The following is a 27,500-nucleotide window of genomic DNA, read 5'->3' on the forward strand; positions in this document are numbered from 1 at the left end:
AATATTATTACTAATGTTATCACGTCTTCACTTGCTAACTAATCTTAGACAAGCTTATAAATCTCTGAATGATGCTAAATGCTAAAGATGAGATGTATTATTATTATTAATGCTGTTAGGTATTAATATGTTAGCAATTTATTATTATTATGATAATATTCTTCATTTATAAGTAAAGAAAATAATATTTTTGTGTAAAAGGCCTTACTTTGTGAGTTATTACAGCTCTGGCCTACATATTTCGTAACATAGTAGTGTTGTGCTCATTATAAAAAACATGTACACAGATATTCAGTGATTGAACAATAATGCTGTTTTTACATACCTCATATAAGCTGTGCTGTTGGCTATGTTTGGTATGACTGGCTCTGTTGAAGAGCCGCCTGTATGTGTGATAAGCTCTACAACACTCTTATAAACTATGTAAAAAGATGAGTAGGAGAAGGCAATATTTAATTCAACATGAAAAAAATGTATTCAGAAAATAGTTATGCTGTGTTCGACTCTTGCAAGTGGCTCAGACATAACTTCTGTGTATTGAGATATATTTCTTTGTTCTTTGCTGATGACTCAAATATGTAGAATATTCATAACTATACTAAAAACCATATAATCAATATCTTCTCATACACTAATTATATATATATATATATATATATATATATGTATATATATATATATATATGTATACTGCTGCTATATGTGTGTGATAATGTGGCTGTGTGGCCTAATGTGTCTGTGGCTAACTAATGTGTGTGTACTACAGCTGTGTGTCTGTATTATTCACCATTGCTAACTTTTAACTTACTGAAAATAAATAACATAGTTATTCACTACCATTGTCCCCTCTGAAATTTTAAACAAATGTGGCATATCACAACTATATGTTGTTGATGACACTTTCAGACTCTGACTTTGTGTTTGGGCTCTGCTCACTAACTCGTAATATATCTGAATATTTCTTTACAAGACACTCTCACCCCGACATAACTCTTTAAATAAGTACACAGCAACTGTAATGTGAGAAGATCAGTCTCATGGACAGATGACAAATACGATGATCTAATCAGACCCATTTATACTCTGTATTGTTTCAACTAGCCTGACTGACTGAAGGTAATAAAAACCATTTCTCGCATACAAGCTAGCAGTAAATGTGTCGAAATGACATCATTTATGAGCATGAAAACAACGAGAAAGATGAAGGCTGACCACTGCATTGATGAAAACGTGTGTTTCACGTGAACTACTTATTATATTTATAACTTTCTCTAAATATTATGAATACGGCTTAACTAATTTCAGCAGTATTGACAAGCTGCTACTATCGAGAAATAAAAGTTAATCTGTGAAAGATAAATCTTATTATATTATTTTCATTTATATATATATATATATATATATATATATATATATATATATATATATATATATATATATATATATATATATATATATATCATATATATATATAGCAACATATGTGTGTAACACTATGTATATATATACTTTGTACTATATATATATGTATATATATATATATGTATATATGTATATATGTAATAACAACAACAACTGTATGTGTTGAAAGATATGACAAAACTAGCCTACACTTTTTAGGCACTGGAAACTCTTAGACAAATGAATAGCTAATTTTAATGAAAGGCACATTACTGTAAAGGGCAATAGAAACAAGCTGTCTGTTGCTCTGACCATTTGTCAATCTCCGGACTAACTCTTTCAGGAATATTTCAGTTTGTGCTCATGGCACTCTTGATGCCTGTTGGCTCTCAAACAGCTCTACATGATAAGCTGAATGACTCAACAGGCCACATCTGACTGAACGTGAGCAAATACTGCTGGCGTAACTACCAAGAAAACTGGCTATTTTAGCTCCTATTGGGCTGTGGCTAAACACAGCTTGTGGCTCTCTTCTTTGACCAACTGGTAACCTGTTTTTAGTCGGCTTGTTCATAAGGCGTGCCCCCGAGCTGTTCCCCAGCGTCTGAAACTAGCATGGTATCGATGAGTGAACTGATCTGTGACGAACGACAACACATTCGTTTCCCAACATTTCCACTGTGATCGTTAGTGGAAATGGGCTCTTGAGGCTGAGCTGACGAAGTCATTCGTACTGAAAGAAGTGAAGTGAAAACGAGAAAGCCTGTGATTGTATATATTTTGTTGATGCCGAAGTCGAGAAATTCACGAGTTGCTGACTGAATAACCCTTTGCTCGATTTTACCCGCCTGTCGTGTTCAATCTGCTGTTTTGCTCATATTATGCGAAAATGTTGCCACCAGCGGCAGCTAACAAAACGCTTAAGGCACAACGCTAAACAGATGCTGAATAATAAGCTTTGAGTAGGAAGTAAATATTGTTGCAAATGTTTGCCCATCATTGCAGCAGTTTAAACATTCACGTATTCCCTTTATGACAGGCGCAAAGAAGTGCATTGGCTGTCAGCGCAGTTCAATCTTTTGCAGGCGTGTTCACATTTGCTGAGAACCTCTCCCCTGTCGCTCCCAGGCCCTGTCTCGAGGGTCCATCTTCTGTGAATATCTCGTATCTGCCAAGACCAGCACCCAGGCAGTGCAGTAGTTTAAGGCATTGGTTTACTCCCAAAAGTTGTTGAAATGCCAATATTTATCTTTGAAATATACGTGTCTATGTTCAAAACAAGTGATCATTCTTGGCACCTCAGTACGGCACCAAAGCCGCTTCTATTCTTTTACTGGCGTGTGCCTCAGGCTGCACTGGTTATTCAGACGTGCGCATGATCCAGGCTCTCTTCGCTGTTTGCTGCCGGCCTGTGTATTTTATGATAATTATAATTATCTTAAATCTTGCATAACATTTCCTTATGAATAAAGTATTCATCTAGTCATCTTAAACTATTCTTTTGCATTATTGCTGAGCTCAGAACTCAGAACAGTTATTGAGATGCGTTGCTCAACATAAACTATTTAAAGAGGGCAACTGTTGCGTGACTACATGTGCTTTGTGACTTTGTATGGTAACTATTATGTAAGCTGGTGGCATTCGAACCGCAGCAGACGAAGGACTCACATGTGGTTATCTTAGCTTTTCTGTGTGATTATTTACTATTGATGGAATGAGGTGCATGTGTCACTGAGAGGAGAGGGTGCGTATCTGTTCTGACTGTGCAGTATTTAAAGTGATGACCAGTGATATGATGCTGCTTGAAAGTGGTGGAAATTTACTGTTGAAATCTTTGCCGCTATTTGCTTCGGCGTGTGTCAGAGCCCAATCTCATTCTGAATAGCGGATGACATGAATATCACAATGAGATAGATCAGCTGCATGTTGTTACTACAGGCACAGCTAAAGAAACTCCGAATTAGGAACAAACGAAAATGTTTCCATTCTGAAAGTAGTCAGCTATCATCCTCTCATCCAGGAAATCCCAGAAGACAGTATTATAAATAGTGGATACTTCAGTCAATGAATAGGAGGCATAGTTTCTGCCCTGCTACATGCTGTTCATACCTCTTTCATTCATTCCCAATATCTCAACAAACTTTATTTTTTCAGGAAGACTATGTTCTCCATGTGACACAGATGGTCTAAAGTTACTAAAATAAACACTAAAATCTTGTTTAACTATTTCATTCTGAAGACAGTCTGATTAATGTGAGACCGTAAAACTCATCTGCACGGACAAGATTTCTAGTTATAGAGGCAAACCATTCGTCTAAACCTCACGGTAAAATCTCCGTTACCACCGGACAGTCTGTTCTACGGGAAGACACAGATCAAATCTGACTGCCTGTCAACATTTCACATCTTACAGTTTGATCATTCAGGGCCGATGGAACTTTTCATTGTTCGCTACGGCAACCAATCCGGCAGCGTTATAAATCAGTTGCATCCGAGACATATTCATTATTATGCGATAACTGCGTGTTACTGAACATGACACTAGCATTCTCTTTGAACTATGATCAATTCTTTATTCGAGCAGATCCATTACATCGTGTTTATTGATATTTCAATTCACTGCAGTGATGCTGGGACAAACAGTATATTTGTTTAACTGAAGGCTCAATCATTATTTCAGATAATACTGCAGATCTAATAAGCTGAACTGTTCTGCGTACTGCCTTGGACAGGGCTATATGTCCAGAAAATGGGGAAACCACTGATGGGTTAAGAGAGGTAGTACCAGGCAGAAAAAACTGTTGTACCAAGGAAAATACTTGAAAAGAGGAAAAACGAAGGAGAAAGAAATCGCCAAAGGAAGAATCGTCTAAGCAAGGAAAGGAGAAAGAACAGGAGAAGAAGAAGAGGAGGGGGCTTGGCTACTTATGACTGTGTTGACTGGCTGAAATATGCTCCTCCTGCGGCAGAATGAGTGCTCTCCTTCAGCTTTCAACTCGTTCATCACCCAGAGGCAGAGGCAGCCTGGTGGCATGTGAGATATGCTCTTCCCTGCCCATTCACTAAGCCCTGAGTATGGTGCTCACCGCGCTGGCGGGGATCAGAGCTGGAGAAGCCGCCGCCAAGCGGTGCAGGCGCTATGGGAATGCCGGCGAGCGGCTGAAAAGGCTGGAGCGGCAGAAAGCTGAGCGAGCTGGGCCCAGTGAGCATTCATTCCTGACGGCGATCGCTCCGTCGTGGTTGTTTTTCGCGCGGCGCGAGTGCAGTGGCTTTCACGCTAACCGCTGGCCTGTGGGTAGAAAAACTCTGTCTTTCACCGTGTTGCCGGGTGCTGTGTATGAGCTCACCCTCGAGAAGATCCGTGGTGCGGGCTCGTCCATCGGAGATCACTGGGCACGAGCAGCTTGTTGAAAGAAGACAGGGCATTCCTGACAATGCATCTTCTCGGAAAAGCCCTTTCAACTAACTAGCTACGCGCCCTCCCGAGGCGCATCGAAAGACACAAACGAGCTGCCCCCAATTTGGCGACCAGGCTATGGCCATTCTCCCTCGTGGTATGTCGTCGTCTCCTGGAGTGCTGCTGGCCGTCACGGCCTCGCAGACCCTCACTCAAGATGCGCTGCTCAATGACCACTCCCCGCCGCTCGAGTCAGGCATTCAACCTCGGCCCGCAAATCCACGAAGGACGAAGTTTGTCGTTTCATCGTCAGCCGAACAAACGACCTCGAGGTATCAGCCGGTGGTCGCAGACATATCGATCTTCGTGGCAACCGTGACGTGCTGGGTTTCAGGCTTTCGTCCCCACGGCACGTCGAGATGCGGGCGTGCCAACTCATTCTCAGGTGTGGGCACCGCCTGTTCTGATCCCGGTGCCATATGGATATGTGCGATTCTACCAGTACCACCTGAAGCGCGACGGCCCCCTCGACGGTTCCCGTCGAGCGGCCGTGATGCCGGGAGCTGTCGAACCGGGATCGGAAATCCCCTGCCAGTCACCATGTAAACGATGCGGCGTCGCTAATGCTCTGACGACGGCGTAGTAACCACGCCTTGTGTCAACGCCGAAGCTGTAATCCGATGAGACCAACGGCGACATCTTCAGGCGCATGGGCGCTTCCAGCGCTCGTGAAAATCTCATTCGAAGACAAAAGGTGCGGCCTCTGCATGCCTGGCGACGTAATCTTGCGGATCATCTGCCAACATGCACTCTGCCACGCCCACCACAAACTGCCACTCGCAATCACTGTGATGAACTGAAGCTGCATGATAAATAATGAAACAGCGAAGAAAACTCCGCAAATCAACTGTGCGGCACTGACAACTTATGCGCCCTGCGACGCTCGAGCCCCTCTTCGGCCGGCGACTGTCACCGCGAGCAAAGTTATTATGAGTGAAAATTTCAGGCCGTTCGGAAAATAAAATCTGCCAGCTTTTTATTGCTAAATGCTAGAAGATATTGTCTGGCATAGTAATCAAAGGCCCTCTGTGCTGTCTCTGAGCTGTTGTCTTTTCTTGCGTACTCTGCAGGCTGCTTCTGGGATACCACTCCTCAGCTGTAAATCATTGAGCAAGTGAAATGTTTCTGCCCTGCACTGCACTGTGAGCACCTGTGACTCTGCTGGAAGGTGTTGCGCTGGTTCACTTTCCAGCAGAGGCCTGAGCTCTGGGCCGCTGGGCAGCTGTTCCATGTTTGTAATTTGCCAACATCACACACTGCAGTGAGCTGGCTATTTTGTTTTATGTTTGCAGTCACTCTGCCTTGATTACAATGCACCTGTCCAGTACTACACAGTCACTTGCACCTCATCCTGTTTGTGTACATTGTATTTCAACTGTAGAGAACTCCCCAATTTGAACTCTAATCTTTATCTATATCCATCTTCTGTGAAAGCATGCCTCTGTGCCCAGATTAGTGAATGCAGAATCAGCAGGCTACAATAATTCTTGCTCAGAGCTAATGTACTAGTAATCGGCAAATCAACAACGATGCTGAACAGCCAATAGCTGTAATACGAGAGATAATCATGTGGAAATAATTCTTTGTGTTACAATAACAACTAGGCTACTACTTGCTATTTGGCTGGGAGCAAACATATGCTAGTAATTCTTGATTTGTCTTTGCAAAGCTAGCCTCTGTAAGCAACAAACTAAGCTAGCCTGCCACAGCTGAGGCACAGAAAGTGTGCCGCTGTGAGATGTTTTATTCTGTGTGTTAAGTATATAAAGTGAGCTTCTTTCCCATTTTTGCCTATTGAGAACAAAGTAGTAAGCTTTCCTTCTTCTTGGAAGAAGCAACTGTGCCGACTGTTGAAAACTAATAAAATACCAAGCTTAAATAAAAAACTTGTAAACCCCTAATAGGTGGAGCTGATGGGTTACAAGTCGTATGGGTATCCCCGCTGACTGGTGCCGTTCATTGATGATGAAGTCGTCTTACTCGTGGCCGGTCCTGGTCGTTCTGAATGTCGAGAACAAGGCGGCATTTCGATCTGTCCTCTCTTTGGAGCAGTCCTGTTGGGGATGACATGACAAAGGTACGGGCTGGAGCCTTTCTTTCACTAACGGCAACTAACTAACACGGCTTAAAACGACGGCTACAGGCAGATAACACAACGATTATGTTTCGCACTGCTTGAAGACCTGAAAGATGTTAACACACGGCGGCGGGGATGCACCATGCGGCAGGCGTGAAAGGAAGACGGAGGATCTATTACAGTGGCTGATGTTGGAGAGACCCATGAAATTAACCATACGGGCGTACTAAATTTACAATCGCTCACGATAAATCACTGAATACCATCACCATCTGCTTATGATCATCGCCATCACTAACCAGCGCAAAGCAAGAGGCCTGATCACATTACTGCACGGAAGGATATTAGTTTGCGATCTTTTACTGGTGTTTGCGCCGGCTATCAAATCGCGCTGTCCTTTTGTTCGGGCAGATGATGGTCATTCCCAGTGCCAGACGCCTCAAACTGCGAAGATATTTACTATTGCGATGCTATATTGATCGCCCACTGGCGTGTAATAACAATTTCTCTTCCGGACTCATTGCGTGGATGTCTTGGTGATCACCGCTGTTAAAATCAAAACTCAATGAAGACGCTCGGCATTGCGTGCGCAACATTTGCTTGTACATATAACAACATCGATAACAATCTATTCTCCCCAAGCTCTTACATGTCGCTCACCATGAATATACAAAAGCCTCATCCGCTGTTCTTAATTTTTGTTCGCACAGAATAAAGCACACAGACAAACCAAGCAAAGTTTCCATTCCGGCGCTAAGCCGCAAACCGAAGTATAAAATATATATATGCTATAACCTTATATATATATATATATATATATATATATATATATGCTATATATGCTCTATACTATATATATATATATGCTATAAATTTCTGACTCACGTGAGGATAGGGCAGATATATATGGTGGAAGAAGCAGGGTGTTATCCACTGAATATACAGCCTTGCTTTCACCTGAGGACATGGGTTCGTCCATTTATGTCAAGAAATTTATTTCCGTTCCTACGTGAACCAATGTGTTGACATTTCTTTTACTATTCTGTATAACATATATACTATGTATATATATACTATATATACTATATATATATATACTAATATATATACTATATATATGTATATATATACATATATAGCTGTATTTTCTTGCTTGTATATATATTCTTTCAACTCTTATACTATGCTATATGTATATGTAACCTATTATTTATGTATATATATTTTATTTCTTATATATATGTATGTACACTATGTATGTATATAACATATATATAACATAATATATATATGTATGTATATATATTTTCTTGTATATATATATGTATATATATGTATATGTGTATATATATATGTATATATATATATATATATATATATATATGTATGTGTAATAACATGTATATATATGCTTATGTATATGTAACATGTATGTATGTATGCTGTGCTATATATTTATATACTCTTCTTCCAATAACAACTTAACTATATATATATATATGTATATATATATATATATATATATATATGTATATATATATATATATGTATGTATATGTAACCTTAACAAATGCACTCTATACTGTATATATATATGTATATATATATGTATATATATATATATATATGTATATGTATATAACCTTATATATATATGCCTTAACAACATATATATATATATATATATATATATATATATATATATATATATATAACATACTCTTTCCTATATAACTTTCATATATATATATATGCATACATATACATGTATGCATATACATAAATATATGTATGTATATATAACTATATATATATTATATATATATATACATATAACCTTATATATATATATATATATATATATATATATATACTATAACTGCCTTCATTATATTTATAAATATTGCACTGCTGTTAACTCGTGTATTTAGGTGGCAAATGTGTCGGAGTGACCTCGACAACAGCCCTACTGCCGCCGTGGCAGCTGGCCTCTCAAAATATGATCATGATGGATGATCAGCGCGCCACGAAAGCTGTTTGGTGGCGGTAACTACCGCGGCGTCAAGGTTTTTAAGCCTCAGAAGGGGCCTTTCAATGACTTGCGATGACGCTAAGCGCTCTTCTGTGCGTTGTTCTGTATCGGGGATCAGACCGCTGAAGCGTATCAGAAAACCGCATTCGTCTGGCTCTCCTGGCAGTAGAAGAAGAAGGAAAAGCGGTTCTCTGAGCTCGAAGATGCGGCGTGTTGTTAGCGGCAGTTCTTTGTTCTTTGTACTACTCTTCACGTCTCGGCTGATGGTGGTGGGAGGAGCTGTTCAAAATGCTGGCTCCTGAGTCTAGTTTGCGTAACATTCGATATTACGTCATCTGAGATATGTTGAAGCCTAATCGACCCGACTAATATCTGACAAGTTTTGCTGTTGCTCAACAGCTTCGTACTATATTCTTCTCTTCTGGTCTAAACCAACTAATATTCTGTTAAGCTCAATGCCGTTATTCAAATAAATAGGTTAAAAATAAAGTGACAGTTTTAAATCTTGAATCATTTTCCTTTACACCGGCGTTAGATCTTGAAATTAAGACAGTTTAATCTAGTTCGTTCAAGCTATTGTTGGGTGTACCATAACTAACTTTAATAACTAGACATATTGAATAACTTTAACTCATGTTTGGAATACTATTGTTTGCAGGCTTAATAACTAAGTAAGTGGCAGCAAACGACAGACACGCAGCGTGGCATTTGACAAATCAAGAATAATTGAAAAATATGGAGAAAAATTGAAGCCGATAATTCCAAAAGATAAAACAATTCCATTTCTGTCTTCCGCAAACCAGGCATAACAAACATTGAAGAAGACAGTTAACCAACTGGTGGCCAGTGAGCTAGCGTTGAAACAGTACGGCGCGTCAAGGCGTCATGATTTATGAATCGACAAAAAGAACATTTAGCGTTAAACCGACAATTAAATATAAATCGTAACGAGCAGCAGCAGGCAGAACTCGCGTCGCTGTTATTGTTCATGAGTAGTCGTAACGAGGAAACTGTATTTTGCAATAAAATGTACAAATACGCTGCTATGGAAAATGCTTCGGCAGTTCATTAACGTTTAATAATGCGGGTAATGCGAAACAAAGACGCGTGCTAACGAACTAAACTATCTTAACGTAAACACTATAAATTGCTGCAGCCCTTTGTTTAACTAAGAAACTACACGCATTTTGGTTCTCACCGTATTTCATCGATGATGACATGGTGGGAAGAACTGCCATTGTGACTGCTGCAAATTTGAAAGTAAACTAACAGATGCTCTTCTGAACAACTGTTGTGTGAACATTCTCTTCCAGCTACTCTTGTGACAACATTCTGTCTTGCTAGTGTTGCTGACTCAATTCATTGAAGTATTTGGGCTGGCATAGACTGGTTAAAACAACTGACAATTCCTACTACAAGCTGCATGCTGTAAATCTTGTGCTTCAATTAGTATGCAGCTCAAAGTCAATGACATAGCCATCGGCTCCCCCAGAAAAACACGATGTGGACAAATCTAAGGAAAGCAGAAGCATTTTGCCTCTGAGTTCAGAATCAATGCCGTATTCTGTTGCGTCTTTGTATTCGCTTTCAGCAGAAAACAACTGTTAGCTCTCTCTCTCTCTCTCTCTTCATTCAGTAAGCATTCATAACAACACCTGGTATGCGTGACCTCTTCAGCGACGACACTAAACTGAGTGAACTAAAATGCAATAAACTAATAAAAAGAAGCTGCCTCTGTCCCCACAATGACAGAGGGACAGGACCGCACTACGGTGATAAACTGTGGGGTCGCGTGAGGCCTGCTGTCCATGCAGCAAACAATGATTTTCACCCTCTGGAAGAGGAAGGGCCAGCACTGATGCTGAGGCCAGCAGGAGATCTTGAAAAAACTTAGATTCAGTGCCCGTAATTGCTGCCTCCCTTAGATAACTGCTATATATATATATACTCTCTGCTCTCTGCTACTACTCTCTCTTTACCTTTTCTCTCATTATTTTATCTGCGAGAGTAACAAGCCTTTCTACATGACTGAACCTCAGTAGAAGGAATACAAGAGTACATTGTTTCCAGAGGCATAGCCTAACATATGTTTAATAAATAAAATGGCTTCAAAAGGCACACAGACTAACCTACGAAAACTATTATTTCTATTTACTCTTCACCTTTTAGTGCATTCCCCAAATATTTGCCCGTCGACCGATTGTAATATAACAACTCTGGAAGCGACTTATTCCGACTGTTCCTGGTGAAAATGATGTTTGTTTACTGGCGGAGAGGAATCGAGCAGAAGTATGAAAACGACGGCGCGGAAGAAGAAGAGAGACGGCATGATTGACGTGGCAACATCAGAGAGAAGAGCGACTGGAAAGAAGCTTAAATGAAGTGCTGAAAGCTATGGCTGAACAGCAGAAGCCTCCAGTCTACCTCTGCATCAAGCAGCTCAATTCGACATCCAATTCTAGTCTGAAGTAGACTGAAAGACGTAGAGAGATGAAGCTACAGAAAACTGTATGAAAACTGCGCTATTCGCGGAGAGGAGGCAGAGGAAGAGTAACATGTGGAGAAGTTCATGAAGTCCTGGAGCACCGGATAATCCCGAAGCTGGAACGGAGGATGCGGTCTTCTTGAGGTGCAAACTGGGGAAGATGAACGTCACTGAGCGGTCGTGCGGCGCGGACCGACTCTGATCTGCGGCGTTGGCGATCTCCAATCGGACCGCAGGGCGCTTTACCCAGCGTGCGCCTGGGCCTGCTGTACGCTATCTTAGCGATAAAGCCTCAGTAACGGAAGCTTTTGTCGCATGTTTCGTGAGAAACATTCAATCGGTCGTGTTTGCCTGCGCGAAGCGAATGGATTCCCAGACACCACTCGTGGCCGAAATGGTTGCTAACTGGGCTATGTGTGTTGTGAAGAACCCGCAGCGGTGCCGACTGCAGGCTGGGCTCGCTAACTTCTTCGCCAGTAGCCTGGCGAACCCATCAAACCCGTGCAAGCTCTATCGGAGCTGCTAACGCGAGATCCGACTGTCCACATCATCCCCACCTGGCGCTATGGCGGCGCCGACTCATTCTCTGTGACGCGGACACTACGGTGGCTGACTTCGGTGGCCCCGACGTTTTAGGTCTGACCTGCGACGAACCAGCCAGCGATACTTAAATTTGGTACCGGCCATTCGCCTCGACGAAAAACACGGTGAAAGCGAAGAGAACACACCGGCCACGACACGTCCAACCGGCCATGACGCCCGAACGCGACTTCTGCAGCCTGGTGATGGTGCGGGTGGCTGCTGTGGTGGATCTGGCCAGCCTGCGCCGCTGCACCAGCGCTCGCGGAAGACGGTGCTTTCGACCGTCAAACTCCGCAGCTTCATTCCCGCAGTGATATAGCGTGCTTTGTTCGGCCACAGCCCTCTCCGGTCGCGGCTGGGCAGCGGCATTCGGGAGAAGTGCAGCGGTTACTGAGTGGCTGAACGCCTCTGCGTGAGATGCTGGTCAGTGGCCGGCGGGCGCTTTGTGGGCTCCGGGGCTGCGATCTCCTGTGAAGACGAATACTGCCCGCGTAAGCCTGGTCGGCGGTGACCACCTCGAACTGTCGGGCGTGCCCTGTTCCTCAACTGCTGCCAGTGCCACTGCGTGATGCCGGGCTTTCCGTCGGCGTTGGCTACCAGTGAGCCCACATGCTGGTGGTACTCCTCAGAGAAGATTTAGATTCCCGCTGCATTGATCGTAAACTGGAGAAGCCTCCGGCTACCCGCGGCCAACTCGGATGAACTGGATGTCGATAGTGCCTTCTTCCTGAAGACAAAGTTCGCTCATCGGGCGCGAAAATCGAAGATGCATCCTTCGGTGCGTGAGGCTCCACCAGCGCTGACCGACGCCGCTCTGACTGTTCACGGTCTGGGCACTGCTGCCCGCTGAGCAGTGAAAGGCGGGCATTCGGCTGGTTACTTATAAACTAATCGGCACTGGCCTTTCGACACGATAACCTAACATGAAGTGATCACACTGAAAATGGCCAATGATCTTTTTGTAATACATAACTGGCATGTAAATCTGAAACCATGTTAGTGTTCTGTTCCTTTTCACTTGCTACCGGCACTGACACAAACAACATAACTGTTTTCAGTAATCATAACATGAAGCAATCACGATATGTTACAATAGACCTCAGTGACACCATTATCATATGAGGCAATCACGTGAAACTAATGGTAATGGTAAACCGTTATATTGAATAGATCGTCAGCTATAACAGCTACGATCGGTGAAACTGAGTTGAAACTTTGAAATATCAGAATCTGCCGCACTAGAAACAGGCACATCGCAAGAGGAAAGTAACTGGCGCTGGCTGCTAAGCCAGGTAAGTATGTTATAGCTAATATGTGATATTCTTCAATAAAGTAACTCGGCCGAACAGCGCGTATAATTATGCATAAAGTGGCACCTTGAGGAGGCTATAGTGTTGGCCCACCATCCTGTTTAGTGTGAAAATATTGATAATTCGTGAAAAGCCCCTTTCTCTGCCCTTGATAAACTCTTTGTTGTTTGTCAGACTGCCAGATGACTTTCTTTGAAACATTTAAAATGAAAAGCTATACTATGACATTAATTTAAGCTCGAAAGAATTTTCAATGACTTGTATGTTGTAAACTCTCATGCATTAGCGATATTCTCAGGCTCCAGTGCTGAAACTGACTATCTCAGTTTACCTGTGCAACTGTCCTAGAAAGCGACTCTCTGTTTCAGGATGTGCGTGTTTTCTTTGTTCTTGTACTATCGTCTCTTAATAGTAATTGACTGCCAGAATCTGACTCCTTAAATCGTTCTTGCCGTCTCGGCGTTCACTGAAAGTGATGAAAACTTCGTCGACCAAACAATGCTGCTCTGTATTCTGGCCACCTTTGTTTTGTCATAACCACCACTTTATAATATGTGTTGAAATCTGATGCAAAGTATTATATTGGTAACTGTTGCATTATTAGTAATACAGAGTTGCTTTCACTTTGCAGTGCCGATACTTTGCTATGCCTCGATTGACTTAATTTTATCTAAAGGCTAAATGCCAAGCTCTTCTTAGGGCCATTACCCTGTGAGCACTATTGCTGACATCTTTTCAGTTGGCGTGTTAAGGACCTAAGCCTCAGAGGTTACTCAATGACCCTAGTTATGGTGGCCTTAAGCTATCTTCCTCTCTATTATAACATATATATACATATATATACATATATATATACATATAGATATACATATATATACATATAGATATACATATATATACATATAGATATACATATACATATATATATATATATATATATATATATATATATATATATATATATATATATATGCATATATATATATATATATATATATATATATATATATATATATATATATATATATATATATATATATATATATATATATATATATATATATATATATATATATATATACATATATATATACATATATATATATATATATATATATATATATATATATATATATATATATATATATATATATATATATATATATATATATATATATATATATATATATATATATATATATATATATATATATATATATATATATATATATATATGCATATATACATATATATATATATATATATATATATATATATATATATATATATATATATTTATATATATATATATATATATATATATATATATATATATATATATATATATATATATATATATATATATATATATATATATATATATATATATATATACATATATATATATATATATACATATAGATATACATATATATACATATAGATATACATATAGATATATATATATATATATATATATATATATATATATATATATATATATATATATATATATATATATATATATATATATATATATATATATACATATATATATATATATATATATATATATATATATATATATATATATATATATATATATATATATATATATATATATATATATATATATATATATATATATATATATATATATATATATATATATATATACATATATATACATATATATACATATAGATATACATATATATATATATATATATATATATATATATATATATATATATATATATATATATATATATATATATATATATATATATATATATATATATATATATATATATATATATATATATATATATATATATATATATAAACAATTTATATCCTCACTGTCACAGGATGGTACAAGAAATAATCTAAATGAAGCGACTCACAACAACCTTTTTCGTATATTTTTTATACGTATTTATATCCAGTATTGCCGAGTACCATATGCATACCTAAACATTAAATCTGCACTGATATATGCATACATGTATATATATATATATATATATATATATATATATATATATATATATATATATATATATATATATATATATATATAAACTAGCCCCTTTGTTGGCTGGGTCAGTTGAGCTTCAGAATGTCACTCGATGGGCTGGAGTTCAATTCCCGCGGCCGGCTGATGAAGAGTTAGAGGAATTTATTTCTGGTGATAGAAATTCATTTCTCGCTATAATGTGGTTCGGATTCCACAATAAGGTGCAGGTCCTGTTGTTAAGTAACAAGTGCTTCTTAGCCACGTAAAATAAGTCTAATACTGGCCCAGCCCTAGGAGAGCTGTTAATCAGCTCAGTGAGTCTATAATAAAACTAAGGTTAACTTTATATATATAAACTAGCAAGCAATACAGCATCACAAATTATTTTTTGTTGACACGCAAAACACTGAATAAAGCAGAGCAAAGCAAGATACAACATTGAAATAAAAATTACTCAACAAAAAAAAGAAACATTTAAAGTTAAGAGTAGTTAAAAAGACACCTTGTCTCAACGGGGTTCAGTTGCTGTATGGAAAATGCACCGAAAGTAAACAACAAGAAAGGCCTGGTTTAAGCTGTATACAAGGGAACAGATGACAAGTGGCTGTTTAAGGTGGGAACTAGTTTCCTTATACCTAGAGATTCTAATATTGGAAGGTGGTGCTCATATGGACTTGATAATAATATCTTGAAATCATATATATTTATATTATTTTTGCAAAATTTCCCATGATTCCTAATGTTAGATAGTTCTAGGTTGGATAGTTTACACCTGTAAGGAAACTAATGACCATATGTGCATCACATCTCACCTAAGCAGGCGGCGCATATTGCCAACGTAAGTCTGCCTGTTGCATCGGCAGCAGGTATAAATAGACAACAACGCAGGATTGCATTAAGGAGTTACATCTCTTTATGACGCAAACATACTACCAACAGTCCCAGGGTTTTGAAACAAACTTGACATCAACTGCCGGAAAATAATTAACTAAAATTCTCCTTAAGTGAGGTAAGAAATAAGTGTCATGCACATAAGGAAACCGTATATAGAACTTGAGTTTATGGGCCAAATGTATTGCTGCTGGTGGATGAAATAAGATATCCAACGTTTTCCTGACATATTTCATAAAGAGATTAGGAGGAAAACAATTTGATTTCAAAATAATCGTAAAGATTCCGATTTCTTTGTGGAAAAAGACTCAATCAGAAGTTAATGTCATGGCTCTGTGGAGGAGGATAGACAATGAATTTAATAAAAAAAAAAAAAAACTAAAGTTAAGACCAAGGCCTGTAAATGTTGCCTTTCGGAAAATACCTGTGTGAAAACGGTCGTCATCACGGATGACAATCCTAAATGGTATTTGTTTTCCAATTCATATTTAAATTTAATGTTGAATGTAAAGAACTGGCATATTGTAGAACGAGTCACAGTGCAAATGGTCCTTAAAAGAACAAACTGTCATCCACATACCGGCGATAGAACAAGGTTTAAAAGAAGAGGGACAACTGTCCAGCAGCTCTCTCTCAAATTTGTGCATAAAAATGTTGGCGAATATGCAACTCAGTGGGTTACCCATGCCCACACCTCAACTTGCACATATACCTCATCATTAAAAACAAAGCAGTGTTTCACTGCCAACTCCAACAGCTTCTTAAAATCATGACGGTTAAAACCATCGTGAACACTTTCATCCTCAGTAAAAATTGTATATAAAATGCACTCAGTTGTTTCCACCACCGGTATATTAGTAAATAAAGATTCTATGTCAAAGCTAGCCATGACTACTCTTAACTTTAAATATGTTTCTTTTTTTTTGTTGAGTAATTTTATTAAAAACCTTTCAAGTATTGTATCTTGCTTTGCTCTGCTTTATTCAATGTTTTGGCCCCAGGAACATTTATATATATATTATATATATATATATATATATATATATATATATATATAAATATATATATTATATATATATATAAGTCCTTTATAGGTGTTTAAAAACTGTTGATCCTGTGTATTTATATAAATATATAAATATATATATTTATATATATATCCGATATATATTTTGCATATTATATTGTAATCGACCTTCAGAATAACGTGTTTTACTAACAGGACTTCATTCAAATTGGATGTATCTACGCGGTGATATTATTAAAAATACAGTTACAAGCTTTCAACAAACAGTCCTCATCATAATAAGCGAATAAAATTACCATCCAGCTGTATTTATATGTGAACCCTTTTGGTAATCCTTTAAAGGTATTCATAACAAAACCTGTGAACAAAGCCCTGCCCCTCATAAATCCGGAAACTTTCTCTACCAGCAGCTTCTTACAGCTGTGCAAGAGTTAATGTCATACTTTGTCTCTTGTGTTTTGCATTTCTTTTCTAAAGGAATGGCAGAAAACAACGCTACTCGCCTCCAAAGGTCCCCAGGAACAAATTAATGAAAGGTGGGATCTGTTGTTTTCTGACGATTTAGTCGTTCTAGCGTTGACACAGAAGAAGAAAACAATCTTTTTTTAGCATGGAAAGGCCCTAGAAAGGAAAGGATTTAAAGTGAACACTGGAAAGACAATGAGCTAATTACTAATAGTAGAGAAGGACATGAAGAATGTAAACATTCAAGTGGAAGATGGTACAGTGCTAAAGCAGAACAATGAGTTTAACTATTTGGGATCAATAATAAAAATGAGGAAGGTTCTGAGAAAGCAGTGAGTCAGTTTTCTGAAAGAAGCATGGCAAAAATCAGAAAGTAACTGGAGTTGTTTTGACAAGAAAATGCTATCAAAGCTCAAAATGAAGATTTATAAGACTGTTATCAGGCCCATACTATTATATGGGGCAGAAACCTTATGTAACTTTAAGGAAGAGGAGGGATAAAACTGTTGGAAAGAACCGAGATGAGTTTGATGATGAGATGGATTGCTGGAATATCACCACTGGAAAGGAGGGAGAGTCAAGATATAAGAAGAATGTGGTATATGTAATGTAAAGAAAACTAAAACTAAACTGGTTTGAGATACTTATATTAGCCATGTAATAATAGAAGAGGGTAATTACTGGAATTACTAATCATGGAAGAGCTTTTAATTTATCCAGTGATAATAGAGGAGGAGTGTGGGGCATCAATGGATCAGATGGATGGATGTCTGAGAAGGGATATCATGTGAGGTTTTGACTGGGGAAGAAGATGCTAAGAAATAAAAGAAAGAACGATGGAGGAAGTTGACTGAGCAGCTGACCCTGCTATACAGTGGGACTAATAAGGTTGAAAACAAATACACATATATATATATATATATATATATATATATATATATATATATATATATATATATATATATATATATATATATATATATATATATATATATATATATATATATATATATATATATATATATATATATATATATATATATATATATATATTTCTGCTGTTTATCTCGATGTATTTATTTGTAGTAGTATTAATCATACTGACCAAGACAGGGAAAAGGCTTTGTCCCACAGGGTCGTGTAGACAGTTCAAACTTTAACGTTCATTCGTAGCCAGGATAGGTAGCATTAGGGATTTAACCCCATAGGAAAAATTTTCATAGTCAACCTTATGATAAGTGGCCTTAAGCTTTCTTTTCAGCTGTTCTGTCCGATGGATGTTTTGATAAGATTTCAGACCCTGAGGGCATGGGGCACCAGAATGGACGATGCGCCCCTCCCAGGAGGCAAGAGTTTAACTATCGAGGGAGAGCATAAGTTTCCTTTCTTATGAGAAAACCCTTTGTCCCTTTGTCTTTATGTCTATATTACTAGTGAAAATGGCGAATTCATCCCAGAACTTCCGATCATCCGTTGACAGGACTTTGCAATTAGATGTCCAAGGTAAAGTCTGTGTTTTGTTTTACAAAACTTCGTCAACTTATAGCCCCTTATTTTCTGTATTCCAGTTTCTTTGTTTCCTCCTCCACACCACCATAATTACAGATGACAAAGCAACTTTCTTTACGAAGTCTAGATTAGTGCATGATTATATTGTTTAATACATTCAACCATTCCAGTGAATTAACTAGGAATTAGGGAAGGTTGAATTAAGTCATTTTAAATTCTTTATAACTGCTTGTGTCTCAATCCATTGTTCGAAGAGCTGTTGTTTTTAATACCATATTAACAGTAGAGATTGTCTGCGTCCGAAGTTGGCAAAGGTTAAGTAAATTCTATTATTAACTGCATTTTTGTGTTGGAGATTAATTCCTCGGCTGGCGACCTAAGTGTTTAACAGCTGTCTTTGAGGTTAATTCTGTAGCTTCATTGACAGGTTACGTGTATCCTTGGCAAACAGGGCCTGAGTAAAAATTACAAATCAAAAATAAACTCTTCAGCCAAGACTCACTGTAACATTGTTCATAGCTTGCATAGGATCTAAGTAAATTTTAGAGAAAGAATCTGGAGAAAAGAAAATTAATTACAATTAATTCCTTGAGAAAACTCAGATACTTCATTTAATTTTACTCTTCCAAACAAGGAGACAGCACAAGACATAATAATAATAATAATAAGAATATTTAGAATATCAAATAAAAGAATTAGCGTAAGGAAAAGTGTGCATCGAAGGCAGAGCAATTCATAATTTATAAAATCTTAAGAAAGGCATTTTTACCGTGTTAAAATATTAGAGGATGCTTTTCCTCGGCAAAGGGACAATGAAACTTAGTTCTTTTAAAAGCAAGTCGTCAATCACGGATCCTAAAGACCGAATTTGCATTCATTTTAATTTTCACCAAAGTAGTAATCGCGATTCGGCAATTCTGATTAGTACTGTGTTCATATAGCGGAAATCATATCAAACACCATGTCATCAGAAATAGAAAACGAACGGCAATAGTTAATTTTACCATAAAATACATTTTTCAGTAACGCTAAATTTGGTCCCATCCGAACCACTCTGTCTATTTTTTTGTCTTGCCAGTAGCCCTCCTTAAGCGGACGGTTAATTCGCGCGGAAAAATGATAACAAAACAAGCGTTGTATCCCCTTCATTTTACATCTAACGTAAAATCCTTTTCAGTGTTGGTATCCCCTTTAGAGTAAATCCCATCCCTGCATTTGCTTAGTTCGTTGTGAGAGGAATTCCCCTCGCTTTGTGCAACTGATTTGAAAAAAGAGCGGTTCGAAATCAGGAGGTTGTTTTGAATTTTGTGCTAAAGGGATTCACCCGCCATTTTGGTATTCCTCCGCCCCTCTCCATTGGTTGAAATTGCTTTGAACTACCCCTGATTCGTCCTCCATTTTGGGATTCAGTTGGCCGCTCCTTGTCCGCCATCTTGAGACCTTTTATTGTCCATTGTTGTGTGACCGGTTGTTCTGCCTCCAGAGCCATTTCTTTTTTCCCTCCTCCTACTTTCTTCGGCGTCCCCCCACCCCGCAACTTTCTTAGCTAAACAGACTTTGATAGATAAAACCAAGATATAGTTTAGTCAGGGGAACGATAGGTCTTAGTTAGGATTAATACAAATCACAGGTACCTATACAAATACCTGACGTAAAGCAAATCATATAAAGAAAGAACTTGCAATTTTACTCTAAACTCATTGTAGACGTCGTCTGGTTAAGGTTGAAAGACAATCCTCTCATTTCAAACGACGTATCTGCATTTCATTAACCCTGCCAATTTGTGCACTGGGAAAAAAAAATATTTACTTAAACTGTTCTCAAGCAGCAAGAAAAATTAGCTGATTGAAAAATCTCATCTCTCTCTCTCTCTCTCTCTCTCTCTCTCTCTCTCTCTCTCTCTCTCTCATATATCCAAGTAAGCCTAATCAGTGTATTGACCCTCTTCAAAGAAAGATTCAGGGCCGACACCGAGACAATTAGTTTAATTAAACTAAATAAAAGCAACACCTCTGTCTCAGAAAGTAGATGAGGGCAAGTTAAAGCTTTTACAGTGATAAACTGTCGGGCACAAGTGAGGCCTCCTGTTGCCTAAAAAAAAAAAAAAAAAAAAAAAAAAAAAAAAAAAAAAAAAAAAAAACCCCCTCTGAAAGAAAAGGGGTTAGCACTGAGTACTGGGACCAGCCACTCACGACTAGATTTTTAAAGAAAAGCAACCAATTTCACTTTATTCCACAGTGCCAATAATTTGCAGCACTGTCAGCTCAACTGAATAACCTTACTTCTCTCTCTCTCTCTCTCTTTAGTCTCTCTATTCTTCTCTCTCTCTTTTATTTTCCTCTTTATTCTCATTCAATTGTTATTATTATTAGAGTGCCTTTCCTCTTATATTATTATTAGTTGGACTCAAGTAAAGGGTTCCTAGGAACACATTGGCACATAGTGCCACCAATCAAGCAAATAGAAAAAATAAATAAAACCAAACAAAGGGAACACAGAAGAAAAGTCCTTCTGGAGACCTAACCTGCACCAGTGCCTAAAAGGATACTGAGTGCCACCAGTGTGAATCTGTACACGGCACACCCAACCACAGTGCCACCTTTTCAAAGGGTGCCACATCACTGAAGGGACACTTCCTTGCTGCCCAATTATGCCCAGTTAGACGCCCTTCCCCAACAGAACCATGGCAGCAGAGACTTATAAAGCCTTCCTGGATCTGGGGACGGCGGCAGGTCTCACCGGCTCGGAACTTACCACCTGGGTCAAGGAGCAAGTGGATCACTTAAATATATCAGAGAAGGAAGAAAATGTCGAGCACAGGCCAAAGCCGAACAGAGGAAGTATGAAGAAAAAAATTGAGGTGTATGAATACGAGCAGAGGAGGTAACCCCGAGCAGAGGCAGATAGATGACGACAGAAAGAAAGGAGACAACAGCATGAGTTAGCCTGCAAGAAAATCTCTAGCCCCAAGGAGAAGGAGCTCGAGCTGGAAAGAGCAAAAATGGAGAATGCCGAAGCCACGGCTAAACAGCAAGCCTCCAGCCCCACACCTGTTGCACCAAATGCTCCAATTTCGAGCATCAATTCCCTCGTCCCCAAATGGACTGAGGATGAGCCAGAAGCCTGGCTGGAGAATCGAGGCTCTTTAAAACACAGCACCAAACAGAGACGGAGAGTTTTAATACTAGCCAAGCATATGGAGGGAAAAGCCAATCAATTCACTTCCTACTCACTGGAGAAGAGCCAGAGCTCAGGCAACTGTGGTGGAAGTTCGTAGAGTCATTACTAAGGCCTAATTAAAAATAACCCCAGAAAAATGGAACAGCGGTTCTGAGGGTCTTGCCAAGCTAAGTTGGCTGGTCCTGGACTAAATGGGCCTGTCACAAGACCCAGTCTGGTACCGCTGGTTCGACACCTTATATGCACGACGTTTGAGGATCTTTTCAATCGGAGAAATGCTAGATAGATAATTTACTGTGTGCCTGGGGCCCTTGCTGTATATCTTAACGATTTAACAGCCCATCATACTATGGAAGAACCTGCCGCATGGCTAATTCATGAAATTTTTAACAAGTCTATCACCTCTCCAAGCGCATCATTCATTCAATAATCTTGAACTCAACCCGCATAAGAATGGACTGCCGAGCAAGCCTACGTGCACCCTGTAAGAAAGGTGGGGCATTTCTTGAAGCTGAGTGCCAATTTAAACTAGGCACTAATAAGAAGCCTACTACCACCAGCCAGAACTGTTCTCCCAAGATTCATCTGCTCAGCCCTCTCCTCAACAGTTACTGCAGGCCACCAGCCCATCCAAAGAGGCCGTGCAAATCCTGTGGTGCTGCCAGCCACTGACAATGTTGGATCTCCGGCCTGTCCAAATCATGTCCACACAAAAGGTCAACCTCATTGGCACCTCCTTTTCTGCGGCCGGTCCAAAAGATCCTTTACACCAAGAAATTGGGAAAGTCCATCTCGGTGGCCCCTTAGATTTTATTGCCCCGTGACCCTTTTGTCACAGTAAATAAAAAGACATTAGAATGATCGCCAGAGCCAGAAGTGCCAGCCAGTGCCATGGTTGAAAAAAAACCCGTGGGAAATGAAGTGGATTTATTGTTTACACCATTACCGTTCCACGGTCTACCCCCTCCGCCTTGGTGTGGTGGGTGGAATTCAGGCCAAGTGGACTTCTTGTTGGGTCGGGATCTTCTCTGGGAATAGCCCGTTACCAATGCCAACATTACACCACATTACCTCCTCCATGGAGGCCCGTCTGTAGAACCCGATAAGGACAAACCCCACCTTCTGCCCACTGAGGTGGTCAGCGGAAGGGCACACACCAAACCATTCTAGGCCTAGCCCTCTCCAGTCACGAACGCTGGCCCACAAAAGAATCCTCCCTCCCCGAAGAGACCTCAGGAGGGAGCAGTACCACTGCAAGGGTGCAAGCGGAAGGCCACAACCACAAATCCAGGGCTGCCAGTTAAGAAACACCCAGTTTGGAAGCCCCAAGAACAAGACTCTCCAGAGGGATACGATCTCCTGCTGGGGCAGGAATCTCTGCGAGCCAAGTTCAAGTCGTCCGCGGTATGATACCTCGGACCCCTTGTCAGGCATGCCTGACCCTCAACTGCTGCCAGTGCCACTTTACGAGCACTGAGCAGTGCCAGCTCAATCCGCTGTGAGAACGTTGAGCTATCAATTAAGAAGGTCTCTATGCTGGGTCTAAATCATGAAGTGAATCCTCCTCTGGGAGATTCAGGATTACCCATGCCTTTGATCATCACAACCGGAGGGCCTCCAGCACCTGAGACTTTTTCTTCACCAAATCTTGACCCCAGAGTTTGAACCCTGGAGGATTTAAATGTTACACCATCTCTGGAAGACCAGGAACTGGCCTCCTCGGACACAGAAGTCGAGATCACTCTCCTCCAGTTTTTAGAGCAGCCGAATGGAGCCCTCCTGTAGCTTATGTTTGCCCCTGACTTCACCCGCTAGCCATTCTGGCCTGTCCCCAGAGTCAAAGTGCCCTCATCACCTCCCTAGGCCTGATACTGATAGGCCTTGGAGGAACCTGAAGAAAAGAAGAAGGGTGGAAGAGAGCCCAGTAGTTACCAAGCCATAAGGTCATCTGGCACTGGTGCCCCTCGGCACAGTGCCCTACCATCTTAGGGAGTGATCCTGGCCCCCTTGCCCAGAGAGGTTGCCAGTGTGATCTCTTTTCTTGTACATAAAATAGACCCACTTTAAGTACAGAACATCAGATTAGTAACCTTGTTCCTTCCACTTACCACCGAGCAGCAGTAATCACGTAAGTAGCATAACTAACATCAGATAATCTTAACTATTGTGAAACGAGCCACTATGCTCATGACACACATGGCCTAAGACCTCAGTGAGGCAGACATTTATCATATGAGGCAAACCTCATGACTTAACTGGTAATTACTAATTGTATTAACAACAAACAACTTTGTAATTTAGTTAGAACATTCACTCTTATGTTGGTGCTACAGTCGGGTTAGGTTAGGTTAGGCTAGGGAATACCATAGAATGTACCAGTAGGCTAGGTCTAAACCATCACAATTATAGGAGGTAGCATGTAATAACCGTAAGCACCTTCCAGTACTGTTAGAATTAGGTAAAGCAATGATTGTAGCTCATATCCTATCTAGGGTTAGCTAGATCCATAGCTAGGTAGGCTACACTGGACAAATCTGCTCAGGGGAGAAGAGTAACCTAATAGAAGCGAACAGCATGCTTAGTACAGACCTTCACACCCAAAAAGGAGTGAAGGCCCTCTTAAGGGGGAGCTTTTATAAATATTTCTGCTGTTTGCCCTCGATGTATTTATTTGTAAAGTATTAATCATACCACCAAGACAGGGAAAAGGCTTTGTCCTGCAGGGTCGCGTAGACAGTTCAAACTTTAACGATCATTTGTAGCCAGGATAGATAGCATTAGGGATTTAACCCCATAAAGCTTTTTTTACCTGTTCTGTCCGATGGATGTTTTGACAAGATTTCAGACCCTGAGGGCATGGGGCATCGCTAAAAATCAGCACCCATGAAACGAGGAAGCAGAGAGAGTTTAACTATCGATGGGAGAGCACATCAGCTTTCTTTTCTTGGACAACCCTTTTTATTCTCTATTATATATTACTAGTGAAATGGCAAATCATCCCAGAACTTCCGATCGTCCGTTGTATGCGCAACAACTAGACGTCCAAGGTAAAGTCTGTGTTTTGTTCAAAACTTCGTCAATTACTAGCCCCTTTTTTCTGTATTTCAGTTTCGTTGTTTCCTCCTTCACTGCCACCATAATTATTAGATTACAAAGCGGCTTGCTTTTACGAAGTCTAGATTAGGCATAATCTATATTGTTTAACTACATTCAACCATTCCAGTGAATTAACTAGGAATTAGGGAAGGTTGAGCAAATCATTTCAAAATCTTTATGCAGCCTTGTGTCTCAATCCATTGTTCAGAAGAGCCGTTGTGTTTTAATACCATATTAACGAGTAGAGATTGTCTGCGTCCGAAGTTGGGTGAGGGTTAAGTAAATTCCGTAATTAACTGTATTTTTTTTTTTTTGGTGCCGAGAATTGCTCCTCGGCTGGCGACCTTGAGTGTTTAACAGCTGTCTTTGAGGCTAACTCGTAGCTTCACTGACAGGTTACGTGTGTCCTTGGCATGCAGGGCCTGGTAAAAACTATGTAAATCAAGTAATAAACTCATCAGCCAAGACTCACGCATAACAATATATATATATATATATATATATATATATATATATATATATATATATATATATATATATATATATATACATACACACACACTACACACATGCACACACACACATTATATATATATATATATATATATATATATATATATATATATATATATATATATATGTGTGTGTGTAATGTGTGTGTGTTTGGCAGCAATGATAGTGAGTGCGTTATCGTTTGCTGGTAAAATGTAATCACAGCTTTTTGATGAGTGATTCGTAGAAAATGTCAAAGGCTACAGAAAATCTGCAACTCATGTTGAATGTAATTTTTTTTATATGTCTATATACCTGGTTTCACAGCGAACAGTATGAAAGCCAACACCGTAACCAAAGAAAACAAAACATTAAGGGAAAGGAGAAATACAGATGAATAAGGACGTTGTATAAAATAAAAAAATGCCACTTGGAGAATTATTGGTTGTAGATTTTTGGGAAAACAATATGGAGGCGTTTTATGCCTAGCAGTAGATGCAAGAAACAGTTCATTGAACCTAAAAATTTGAGCAATAATGAGAGGGTAGTCACATCTGTTTATTGGATGGGATCCTTTCCCTACGATTATATGGTATTCCTATATGACGATTCTCCCAATGGACATAAGGATAAGATTTATATTTGCGAGTCATTCTACAGTTATAGTGATCAGTATACCAATTTCCTGTGTTTCGGAGTGGAAAGAGATACTTTAGTTTAAAGGCCGTTGCTTGATGGAGTTAAATTTTATCAGTTTTTGGTATAGTGGTTCATTTGTCGGTTTAGGTTGAATGGGCCTCTTCCCACCATAGCCAATACTGAACGGCGGACAGGAAGTGTGGTAAGGTGTTCAAGGGAATAAGAGGCTTAGTGTGGATCTCTTTTGACTGATTAATTTTAAGAAATTGAGGCTGTCAACCACGCACTGGGGCGCTTTCGGTCATTCGCTGCTGAAACAGTGAAAAGAGGAAGTTGGAATCGTTGGTCAGCAAGATAAAGGTATCCAAAATATAAAGTACACGAAGCACAAGGATGAAACTGCAGGAAAACCACACAACTGAGGTAAGAAGTAATAATTAAGAGAGGTTGGTCAGCAAGACTGAAGAAAAGAAGTGGGAATGGGGTAGAGTAGAAGCTAAAAAGTCGAAGTGACGTTACATCCTTTGGTAATGCCAACAGTGCCCTACTTGAGGGGCACTGACAGTACTAACCCCTTACGAGTATATGAATCCCTTGACTCAGCCCAGATAAACTAAACGTAATAAGCTTTATACCAAGCAATAGGAATAGTTTCTAATCATCCTATCCTACGACCTAATCAATATTGTTCAAAGACCAGAAGAAAAAGAGCTTGGGCAGGGATGGCTGAACGGAGGAATAACATTTAATTACAAATCTTCTATCGTAGAATACAGTCAAACAACTTTCAGCGAGCCAATGAAGTTGGATTCTAGGGGCGCTGGCACTGAGGAAGGA

The sequence above is a fragment of the Macrobrachium rosenbergii genome, chromosome 12 (genome assembly GCF_040412425.1).
Source record: "Macrobrachium rosenbergii isolate ZJJX-2024 chromosome 12, ASM4041242v1, whole genome shotgun sequence".
Classification (NCBI taxonomy): Eukaryota; Metazoa; Arthropoda; class Malacostraca; order Decapoda; family Palaemonidae; genus Macrobrachium; species Macrobrachium rosenbergii.